We start from the raw sequence: 13,737 nt of genomic DNA on the forward strand, positions 1-13,737 counted from the left end.
CGACGATAATTTGTTGAACCAATATTAAAAATCGTTAATGCATAAAAAGAGATAATACAAATAAGGACACTTATGATCGCTTTGCATAAAACTAAATTGCAATGTGACAAGGCAAAAACAAGCGATCGTTGAATGTGGCCAGATATCTATAGTCTAAAACACACAACATGACTGTCACATCGATTTTAAGTTAACCTGCGAAATCACATTTTCACCTCAATGATTTTTGTTTGTCTATAATTTTACTTACAAGTACAATATACAAAGTATATCCTTTGTTTCTTGACGAAGTTATATTACATCGAATGGGGTAGAAACATTGTCGCACGAGTGAAAAATATCAAAGTTTGCACCTCACGTGATGAAATATAACAGAAAAGGGACAATGGGTATTCTACTTATTACATATGTACATTTCTGATACTAGGACTGTATTTCAATTTGCCACGATACCTATTTATGTCCCCTTTAATTATTCCGTTTTTACTCATTTCGAAGAAAAAAAATATTCACGATTGGTATAAACCTAAATGACAATATGACACGAGAAAGAAGCAATTGTATAGCCCGTTAAAGCATGCGACCGTTAAATGTGGCCAGAAATCTCTAGTTAAAACAATTAAATGTAATACATATACTACAACAGTAAAACCTTGCTTTAACGAATTGTATGGGACTATGATGAACAATTCGTTATAATAGATTTGTTACTAGTTGAATAAATCTCGGGCCGATGACATTTTGTTTTTTATGGACATTAATAACATTTTGTTATTTTTACGTCATATTGACGGTCATCTATAGATGTAAACCATTTGTTGCAGGTGAGAATATAAGACTCTTTCATATGTGGATATGTTGAAGTTCAGTAGACGGAAAGCTGTTACTTTTAATCATGGACCCAGAGAAGACAGGAACGGTCAGCAAATCAAAAATGAGGAATGGCATGATAATGTACCATTTGCTGACGATAGTGACGTGGTAATGTCCCCGGCGTTAAACTCTTATGCGGCCAGTAGAACTGGACAAGCCCGGACAGAATACCAAGTGAGGAGAACGTTTAGTGGTGAACATCGAGAGGTATGGACAGAATTTGTTCAGTATTTTGAAAATCTCGCTGATTTGAATCAATGGAATGAGGAGCATAGACGGCGTATTTTGCTAAGTACACTACGAGGACAGGCTAAATCCTACGCATATGATCTTCCGTTAGTATACAGCCACAAATACAGCCGCTTACGTGAGAAAATGGAGGAGAGATTTGGACATACGGCGCTAAAAGAAAAATATATCGCCGAAGCAAAATTACGACGTAGAAATAAGGGAGAGTCACTGCGAGACTTCGGCCAGGCCTTAGAGGATTTATACAGACGAGCGTATCGGGATAAACCTGACTTAGTGGAGGAACATACACTCCAGGCATTCCTCGATAAATGCAGTGAATTCGATGATTTTCGTCTGGCGGTCAAGAGGACTAAACCAAAAAACATATACGAGGCTGTATCAAATGCCTTACAGGAAGAATGCCTTCGTGTTGGTGAGAGGGAGTTACGAAAGGATAATAAACCCCATGTGAGACCAGTCATGATGATCGATTATGGACAAAGGAACACAGGAAGGACACAGAAGAGAGATGTTTATGGAGGTAAGCGGCACAATAAATTTGAAGAGAGAAATTTAAACGACGACCGATCGGGCATGAGGGTCTAGGTCTGATCGAGTCAGTAAAACGACCCTTACCAGGCAAAAACCGGGTAACTATGACTAGTAAGTGGAGTCGGGGTAATCGGGTAGAAACCAAATGTACCGGAGATGAATTCCGATCCCCTAGACGGGAAACGGGAAACAAACACGGGTACAATGGATTCGCCAGAACATCCCATAAACCACTGAATCATAAAATACCCTTAACCAATGTCGGGTCCACTACTGCCGACACACGGAACCAATACCCAGAAACGCCCGTTGTCGGTAGTGAGAGCTCAAGTGTGCCCGTAACTTCTACAAGTACAAGAGAACCGGACGTTAAACCGATAAAAACGTCAAAATGCGACAGGTCAGTGTCGATCAAAAGTCATGGATCTATGACAGTGGGAGGTCAGGTGAATGAAACGTCAGTCATCTGGAAAATAGACACTGGCGCGAAAAGAACATTTATCTCTCTTGAAACTTATAAGGAGCTCACAGAAAAACCAAAACTATCACCCGTAAATTTAAAGTTTTGTGGCGCAGGAGGTAGTACTATTTCGTGCTTGGGAGAGAGTGTTATGCAGCTAAGATTTGGCGATACTGTATACGACTTCATAGTTATCGTGGCCGAGATAAGTGCCAACCTGCTAGGAGAGGATTTTATTACACAATTCCGGTGTAATTGGGACCACGATGAAGGGTGCTTAATTATCAATGGCGCCCGCCTGCCGCTCAACGATAGTAAGGAAATACAATCCGGGAGGGTCATCGCCCTGGAAACTGTAGTGGTACCTGCAGGTCATGAATCTATTATAAAATCTACTGTTGTCAACAATCATGTCCGCGATATGGGAATTTCAATACCCGGAATACTTACTCCTGATAAAGGTTTTATGGAGCGTCATGGAGTTGCTATCGCGAGAACCCTTGTTGACGCTGCGGGATCCATTATTCCTACTAGAGTTCTAAATCTCAGTGATTCCAGCATTACAATATACAAGAACGTGCATATGGCGTTATTCACTCCAGTAACGAGGATAAAGGAAATTCAGCTGAGTGGAGACGACGTATTACAAGTAGTGTCGTCAGGTAGCGAGGAGGAATCGTTACCGGAATATCTGGTTCCCATGTATGATAAAGGATGTACTGGACTAAATGACAGTCAACGTAAGGAATTTAAACATTTCCTGATCAAGAATAAAATCAGTTTTGCTAGACCAGGAGAAGTTGGTCGGACAAACCTGACTACACACAGGATTAAACTTACTAATGATACTCCGATTAAAGAACCACCGAGGCGTATCCCGTTACACAAACGTGAAGCGTTGGACACAGAAATAGAGAAGTTGGAACAACAGGGATTGATCGAGAAATCGACAAGTCCATGGTCCTCGCAACTTGTTCTTGTTCAGAAAAAGGATGGGAGCTGGCGAATGTGCGTGGATTATAGGAAACTTAACGAACGAACAATCAAAGATGCATACCCGATAACCAGGATTGACGATAATCTTGACGCACTAAGTGGAGCAGACTGGTTTTCTTCATTAGACCTGGATATGGCATACCATCAAGTTCCAATGCAAGAAGAAGACAAAGAAAAAAACTGCATTCGCGACCCCTAGGGGTGGCCTTTATCAGTATGTAACTATGCCATTTGGATTATGCAATAGTCCGGGGACATTTCAACGTTTAATGGAACGAGTTCTGGCTGGTTTACAATGGCAAACGGCAGTGCTATATCTAGACGACATCATTGTTTATGGCCGAACATTTGAAGAACATTTTACAAACCTTGAGAGAGTATTAGACAGGATCAACAAAGCTGGGCTCAAATTAAAGGCCAAGAAGTGCCATTTCCTCCAAAGGGAATTAAAATTCCTGGGCCACATCGTGTCAAAACAGGGAGTACGCACGGACCCGGAAAAGATTAGCGCTGTTGAAAGCATACCCATTCCACGGTCAACAAAAGACGTTAGAAGCTTTCTCGGTCTCACATCGTATTACCGGAAGTTTATACAGAATTATGCGACGATAGCCAAACCTCTATTTGACCTTACCAAGAAAAACACGAAATTTTGCTGGAATTCGGATGCAGAGACAGCCTTCATTGAACTGAAGAAAAAGCTTACTAGCTCAGAAATATTGGCTTACCCGGAAGTCAATGGAGGGGAATTCATCCTGGATACCGACGCGAGCCAAAGCGCGATTGGAGGGGTACTATCTCAAGTACAGGATGGAAAGGAAAGAGTAATTTCCTACGGCAGTAAAAGTCTAGATAAGGCAGAAAGAAACTACTGCGTCACAAGAAAAGAGATGTTAGCTGTAGTGTATTTCACAAAATATTTTAAACACTACCTAATCGGAAAACCATTTACTATTCGTACCGACCATGGGTCCCTTACTTGGTTACACCGATTCAAAGAACCAGATGGACAGATCCACCGATGGCTTCAACAAATCAGTCAGTTCGACATGAAAATAATACATAGACCAGGACGAAAACATGGAAACGCAGACGCTCTATCACGGTTATGTAACGGGGATGAAGATATTTGTAGACAATGTAAAATGCCTTGGGATTATGCTTATCAAGAACCGGAAGTGCGTACGGAAGTAAACCAGGCCGACGAAACTATAAAATTAGAGGAAAATACTGGCAGTGTGTTTCGAACAAGGTCTGGACTTGAAATACACATTTACTCTGACGATATCAGACAGGTTCATGTTGAGGCGATCGTTAACTCGGCTAATGAACAATTAACACATGGTGCCGGTGTAGCAAAAGTGATAGCCGACGCAGCGGGAGACCACTGTGAACACTACCTAAGAACTAACTCGAGTTTAACAGAGACAGGTGTATGTACTACCACCGCAGGGAAGCTTCCTTATCGCGGAGTTATACACTGTGTCGGACCAAGATGGAAGGATTATGAGAACAAAAGGGATTTATGTATGGAGAAACTAGAAACTACAATAGTAAACGTTGCTAAGGAAGCTGAACAAAAAGGATTTCTAACTATTGCGATGCCAACTATAAGTTCGGGCCTCTTTGGAATGCCAAAGGATATATGCGCTAAAGCTTACCTAAACGGGTTACTACGCTTCTCCGAGAACATCAGGGAAAGTCTGCGTGAAGTCCATATAGTGGATATCAATGTCGATATGATACGACACATACAGGAAACTTTTAATCATTACTTCAAAGAAGAAAGAGAGATCCAGGCAGCGTATGCTATAGACAGTAGTTCTATGTCTGAGGAATCATCCGAAGAGGATGAATCGCCGGGAGGCGCTAGGCTGAGGAGGGGGAGGAAACCAAACCGGCCTCAAATGGCCCGCAAACAGACACGACCCTCTCCACTTGACCTTTCATTAGATAATCTAAACAAACGGCAAAAGGAGGACGAAATTATCGGGGAAGTTTTTCGATTAAAGACAGAACAAATGGAGAGACCTGTTTGGAAGGACATTTCTCATAAAAGCCCGGAACTGAAATATTGGATTGGGAAATGGGACCTTTTAGCAATACAGAACGATGTGCTATGTATACGTTGGCATTACGACAATGGAGACGTCAGATGGAGGATTTGTATTCCTGACGATATGGTGAACGAGATAACATGGTATCTTCACGACGCTCCGACCAGCGGCCATTTTGGAATGACAAAAACACTAGAGAAGGCGAATCTATGCCCTTACTTTTGGCGGAACATGAGCACCACTATACAAGACTATGTCTCCTCCTGTGACATCTGTGGCGAGTACAAGAATCCACCTAATTCTAAGCGTCATACAATGAAATCTTACCTTATGGGGGGACCTTTTGAGAGGATAGCAACAGATATCGCGGGACCATTTCCGATAACAAAGTTCAATAACAGATACATTCTTGTGGTAAAAGATTACTTCACGAAATTTACGGAAATTTATCCAATGATGGATATGCGGGCAGAAACTGTGACGGAAATTGTCGTAAAATCTTGGATTACAAGGTATGGCTGTCCCTTAAAAATCCACTCAGATCAAGGGAGACAATATGAGAGCACCATTTTCACTGAAATGTGCAAATTGTTAGAAATACACAAATCAAGAACCACGCCTCTTCATCCCAGATCGGACGGTATGGTAGAGAGAATGAATCGGTCAATTCAAGACGTACTGGCGAAATATGTAAGGGCTAATCAAAAAGACTGGGACATACACTTTTTTTTTTTTTTTTTTCCACTCAGAGTTGAGAATATTAAATTTTTTGAGCATTTTCTTTTATTCTTTTCATTTTCATAAAAATACCGATTCATGCAATATACATACATACATACATACATACATACATACATACATACATACATACATACATACATACATACATACATACATACATACATACATACATACATACATACATACATACATACATACATACATACATACATACATACATACATACATACATACATACATACATACATACATACATACATACATACATACATACATACATACATACATACATACATACATACATACATACATACATACATACATACATACATACATACATACATACATACATACATACATACATACATACATACATACATACATACATACATACATACATACATACATACATACATACATACATACCATCACATACATACATACATACATACATACATACATATATATATATATACATACATACGTACATACATACACACACACACACACACACACACACATACTTACATACCTACGCACACACACCATCACACACACACACCCACACACACACACACACACACACATACATACATACATACATATATATTGTACACATTTATTATCTATATCTAAATACTCTATTAACATGTACATGTATGTAACATTTGAACATAATCACTCATTCATCAAACAACATCTAGTATAAATATAATTGATTTGTTTAATTTGTTCACTTAATATTCTCGTTTCATCGTAGTGGGTGAACGATTATTATTTTATTTACATATTTTTCAAATATTAATAAATATTGATAAGTAAAGAAATAATTACAATTCATCCATCATGGATGCTGATACGTAATATAAGCATATAACGAAAGCAGGCGGAGGCGAGCAGAGCCTGATCAATTGCACAGAGAGCCAAATTTCCGTGTTGGTCTTATCAACTCTAGCCACATCGATCTGGCTATCTGTACAATTGACCAGGCCTTCTGTAATTACTTAGTATATTATTTTGATATTATTTTGGTAAGTAAGTAAGTAGAAGACGGTCAGAGAAAAAAGTACATTGATAGAAAATCCGGATATAATACACCTTTCCGGATCCATAGCAAAACTGTATTAGGTAGTACCACATAACATCCGGTTCAAAAACACGAGGTCCTGGATTATACTAACGCTGAATAAAATGGTAAATATATCCACATTTGTATCATATTATCTTGTCTTACATATTACATATTAGTCAAAGTATTTTGATTGTCTGTGATTATGAAAAATTAGAAACTATAGGCAGTGTTACATAATTGTCTGTCATTATCAGCTGATTATGTCAGAATGTTTTTGAGTTCGGAGTATTTTTCTAGGAGGGTTGAAATTTTGGTTCCAGTCAAGTGCACTCTATTATTAACTTGTAAAAATAAGTGAAGGTTTTCTGATAGGACCGCTTTAAATATTTCGAAGGCTGATAAGGGTGTCTGTCGTTTGTTTTGATATTTAATTATATTTCTAACTTTCCATATGACCCATTTAAAAGTGAAAGTTATTGTACTGACAAACGGATTTTCATCGTCGTCTACACCAATCAAAATGTCCTTGTCTTCTAAACGTGTGTCGATCAAATTTGCTAATAAATCACATATTAACTGAAATAACTGTGTTGCGAACGGGCAGTGGTAGAACATGTGACTTTGTGTTTCTATCTGGTTATTACACATGTGACATTTACCATTGGATCTGTTCATGATTCTTAATTTATATTCAGTGTATATAATTTTGTGCAAACATTTCCAGTTAAATTCTTTTATCTTGTTGTTTGTTGCTGTCATTTTACCTAAACTGTTTGTCCAAATTATTTTCCAATTAAAAGTTCTTTGAAATTCAGTTTCCCATTTAGATTCTGCTTTTGGTCTATTGTTTGGTAACATGACCTGTTGTATCAGTTGGATTTTAAAATCTTTTGAATTCATTGTTTTAGTGTTACATTTCTGTCTAAGTAGCAGTTCAAAATTGTCATTAATGGATATAATTTGTTTCGGATTTGATGCTTGAGTATCTACAATCTCTTGGTTATCTTCCTTTAGAATTCTAATAAAATTTCTTGGAATTGATTTTTTTATCTGAGCTGCTGAGCATACTCAGCTATCCAGTTTCTCCTAGATACAAGTTTTTCGAAAAGTCTCTCACTTACTATGAAATCATTATTTTCAATATCCCAAATATCTGAAACTTTTTTCATGCCACTTTTTAGAAAAGAAGTGAAGTAAAGCGGTTTACCCTGATATTGAATATGAATATTACCAAAGAGATTTTGGTTAAGTACATCAGTTTTACTGTATACCTGTATTTGTACTTGACTTAAAAATTTGGACCATGCCTTTAGACAATTTAAATAAAATTTAGAAATTGTTTGTTCATTGATTATGCCTTTTAGATCTGAGCAGGAGCACAGAAAGTATTCATAACCAAACTCGTCCAATTTTCTTAAAAAATGTTTACCAATAATACTCCATTTATCCATATTTGAATGGAGTATTTTGAAAATTGTTTTTAACTGTTTACACTGTATGAAGGTTTCAATGTCTATCATTCCCATACCTCCATACTCTATATTACTACAACATATCTTTCTATCTAATTGATGTGTTTTCCAATCCCACACAAAGTTCCAAATGAGGCTGTTCAATTCTTGTACATATTTCTGGGGAATTCCTCGAGCTTCAATTTCATATCCAATCGTAGATATTATAAAGGTTTTGATAATAAGTATTTTTCCTTTGAATGTAAGATTTCTTGTCTTCCAGATATGTATACAATTTTCTAGTTTTGTAATTTTTGTTCTCCATATTTTATCATCATCAATATCATACCCGTGATGGACTCCCAGAGTTTTGACATTTGTTTTAGCCATTTAATTAAGTCAAAAGTTGGATTTTTATTTCTGGAAGCCCCAATGTATAAACCTTCAGTTTTTTCGTAGTTTATTTTTGCACCAGACGCCTTTTCAAGATATCATCATAAAGGTTTATCTCGTCTTTCCAAACTGTCAAGCAGGTGTTAAAAGTGTTCTTAAAAATCTGGTTGGAGATAACCTTAAGATTCATTTTCCATGTGCCAGGACCCCTCTCTATTTGTTTTGATAACAGTTTAAAAGATATAAGATCATGGTCACTGTATGGACAGTGTTTAATTTTCTCATAAAAGATATTGGGGTTTAATGAATCTTCACTCAGAGTGATCTGCCCTTGATAGCGATCGCCAGGTTTTTCAGAGGCTCCGATTACTTACCCTATTTTACTGGTTTTTCAGCCCTGTAATCGACCTCTAATTCATTCATATGAATTATAACAAGGTTTGTAACACCGCCAAGTTATTTGGACATTTTGATGTGGATTTCGGTAGTTTCTTAGAGAATTTCGTATTCTCTCGATCACCTTGAGATTTACTCGCTACAGTGCGTACATTCTACCTGGACATGTCGATATTACAAAGGCCAATGTCTCTGCACTTCAATCACCGATTCCTGCGAGGAATAACACATGAAGAAGTATTAGAAGCACTAGAAACAACAGAAGCGAAAGGTAAAGTAAAATCCTTACAAATAACGGGAAATATGTGTATTGTAACTGTAGCGGATAGCGACACAAAGAACTCTCTCATGACCGACGGGATTACAGTACGTAACCAAAATGTGAATCTCTTTGAAGTTGAAAGAACCGTAACAAATATTACTTTGAAAGACATCCCTTTCGAGATGTCGGATAGTGCCGTTTATAATTACATGTCCAAATTCGGAGAGGTAGTTAACGGGAGTATCAAACGGGGGACAATAAAAGGGACCATTATTGAAAATGGAACTAGATACATACAATTAGTTAAATGTCAACCGGCTCTGCCACTAACAACCGATTTTGGCAGATTTACAATACGTCTCTTTGCTGACAACAACAGAACTCCGTGTTTTAGGTGCAATGAAACAGACCACCCGTCATATCGTTGCCCTAAAAGAGGAGAAACGGTCAAGAAATGTTTTAAGTGTAACTCCTCTGATCACTTAATTCGAGATTGTACACAGAAAGACGATCGCGTTTGCCATTTCTGCGGAGAGAGCGGTCATATACAAAGAAACTGTACATCAAAGGTAGAAGAAGATGCGAGAGAAATGTTCGGAGAATATGCTCCAGAAATCCTCAAAATGAATCTTCCATGCCGAGTCGTAGCCTCATTATTGGGGCCTCAAACTGCAAACGCTTAGACATCGGAAGCGCGAATATTGATAACGTGTCGATATCAGGCGCGACTTTTGAAGACATTCACATCAACATTGACAAAGCTGTTGAATCTACCAAAGATTTCGAGGTAAATCAAGTGGTTGTATGCCTTGGAACCAATGACATATCGAAACATGTCCAAGAGTTGGATCACGTGTACATTAGCATAACGGAAGCCACGTCAAAAGTTGAAAAAGCGTTCCCGGAGGCAACCATTGGTATCTGCACAATCATCCCGCGAAAAGGTAAAAGTACTCGCATACAAGAATTCAATGACAGTGTTGTATCAGTGAACAAATTTATCGACAAATTATGCCAAAGATCAGACAATCTCACAAAAATCGAAGCCCATAGTGCATTTGTATTAAATGGCACTCCGATAAAAAATAACTATGACCCCAACGACCCTAGCGGTATCCACATTAACAAAAAGGGCGCAGAGGCCCTCCTCAACACCATCATGAAACACCTAGCATACAGTGAGGATGGAGATCGCCCAGATGACGGGGAGGAGCGGTCGCGAAAAAAGAAGCGCTTTCTCAGCAGTCAGTCAACGCCACCTTCTGAGAGACCGTCATCCAAAGCGTTTCGCCTAGAAACTGATACATGTACACAATAAATAACATACACTTTTGTTTAAGACAGCGAACTGTATGTAAAGCTCGGTCACATAATGATAAGTGGCTTTTTCCCCTCTTAAATTTCTGTCTGTTGTTAACTACTTTTCTTCCGTTCAATGTCGCACAAGATCAAGAACCTAGATGTAAACTCAACATTACCATATTAATCAACTTGAAATATGAATAATAAGCATAGTTTACATTTAGCAAGTTTAAATACTAATGGATTAAGAAATACAAAGAAAAGAGAAAGATTATATAACTGGATAATGAATACACTTTCATACACTTGCCGTTTGTCTCGATGGCCTACAACAGTACGCCACACAGCGGGACAAATATATCACCCAGACGGATGGTGTTCGGGAGAGAAATAACCCTACCGTTAGACGTAATGACCGAACCCCCAGTGAGAGACCCAGGAGCTCCGTGCGCCACGGAATACATCCAGGATCTACAGTTTAAACTAAGGGAGATACATAATATAGCGCGAGAATGTTTACAGAAAGAAGCTAAAAGACAGAAGAAACATTATGATACGCGCGTGAAACCTCATCTTTATGAGGTAGGCCAGCTCGTTTGGCGTTATCAGCCCAAAAACGTACCTGGACGGAAACAGAAAATCTCTAGGAACTGGACAGGCCCCTGGATAATTACAAATAGGTATGGAGATGTACTTTTTCGGATAAAGTGTGAAGAATCATCACCCGGTGTTGTGATACATGGCGATAATCTTAAGCCATATTCAGGATCAAAGACCATGCCATGGTACAAAGGACCGACTGATACAAATACAACACCTCCAGTGTTCCCAGACATCACGCTGGACGGTAATGAGGACCGGATTGGTCACAATAATGAATACGAACGTGAAGAAGAAGCCGACATCGGAGAATCACAGGTGGTCCAACCGGAATCCACGTCCCGGGAGCCCCAGTCTGAGAAACAGCTTGTGAAACAGGGAACAAATTGTTCATTGTTTACAAGGACTAGAACGATTACGAAACCAGTGCGCTATCGCTAGAACACTTAAACGAGACAGAACAATGGAGAAGACAGCACGTGAATGGAGATGTGAAGACTGCGGAAACCAATACAGTACGAAACGGAATTTAAACCGACATAGAAATACCAATCATGGGGACAGATACAATGTTAAATTCTGTCAACATGAAGGATGTGGGAGATATTTTACCAGGACGGAATATCTCCGGTTACACCTTTCAAGGACACATAATCTTCAAGCTGACCATGCACGAAATCTGGCGAAGGAAACCAAATTTGAAACGAAACAAAGAGATTTTAAAATAGCTGACCAGGAAAATGAGTCCTTATATGATATTCTAGAGGAGTACGAATTTCAAAAGAGTCCAACACATAATGTTTATGAAGAGATCACTCCAGTTGGCAGTCCGGAAGAAGAGTCTACAATTCAACCGGAGTCGGAAACCGTCGTCGACGAAGATGACAAAATGTCAACCGAGTCAGTCGAATATACATATGTGGACAGCGCATCCGATTCCGGGGATGAGTATTACCATTCGGACAACGAGGCCGTGAATCCGGAACAAGCTGAGGTTCTGTCGGAGGAGACATTCTCAATCAGGCTAGTCTCCCGGACGGTAAGAACAGGAGACTCAGTCGTCAAGGAGAGAGACCATGTTTTTTTCCGCCAGCCGAAACGGTAGTGAAATCCCGGCTTACAATGTCGACTGGACAAGTTTCTTTTCCTTTGTGAGTGAAGAAATCAAAGAACATTATGACTTTCAAAATTCAAGAAATGCCAGAGATGCAGAAGAGCTTAATTAACGATTTATTACCGGTATTCGTATTTGGGTTATATTTAGAACTGTGTCAGTGACATTCGCATTTAGAACTGTGTCAGTGATATTTACCTCTTAGAACTGTGCCAGTGACATTCGCATTGGAATTATATTTAGAACTGTGCCAGTGACATTCGCATTGGAATTATATTTAGAACTGTGCCAGTGACATTCGTATTGGGCTTATATCTAGAACTTTACCAGTGACATTTATATCTTTGGATTATGTTTAAAAAAAACTGTCCCAGAAGTCTATTCATGTGTTCCTTCCATAAGTTACTGTCATCGTTTATGTTCTAGAAATGTTGTATAATAATTTGTAATTACAAATTGTATGTAATAGAATAGCTTCGACAAAAGTTGTGTATGCAAGTGTATGTGAGTTTTTTTTTTTTACCTTTTTATAACGTTTTCGTTAAAATAAGCAGGTTGCTGTAATATTTACCTGTAGTTATAGATCAATGGTAATGTCTGCAACATCGACGGGTACTTGATATCCACGCGATGTATTTAGTTATAGTTGTAGTAACATCGACGGGTACTTGATATCCACGCGATGTATTTAGTTATAGTTGTAGTAACATCGACGGGTACTTGATATCCACTCGATGTATTTAGTTATAGATGTAGTAACATCGACGGATACTTGATGTCCACGCGATGTATTTAGTTATAGATGTAGTAACATCGACGGGTACTTGATATCCACGCGATGTATTTAGTTATAGATATCAACACGATGTATTTAGTTATAGTTGTAGTAACATCGACGGGTACTTGATATCCACGCGATGTATTTAGTTATAGATGTAGTAACATCGACGGATACTTGATATCCACGCGATGTATTTAGTTATAGATGTAGTAACATCGACGGGTACTTGATATCCACGCGATGTATTGAAGGTTGAAACTTCACGATCACATTGTGAGTTTGACATAGATCATGTAAAACGTACGTATTTCAACGAAATAGCTTCGTCTAATCTTGTAGCTTATAATACACAGATTGTGTTTTATTTAGGACTTAGAGGTAGAAGAAAAACATGTTTAACTGTTGAACAGTGGAAGTTCAATGTTTCAAAGGAGGGGGAAGTGTACTATTTTTATG

The sequence above is a fragment of the Argopecten irradians genome, chromosome 2 (genome assembly GCF_041381155.1).
Source record: "Argopecten irradians isolate NY chromosome 2, Ai_NY, whole genome shotgun sequence".
In the NCBI taxonomy this organism is placed as follows: Eukaryota; Metazoa; Mollusca; class Bivalvia; order Pectinida; family Pectinidae; genus Argopecten; species Argopecten irradians.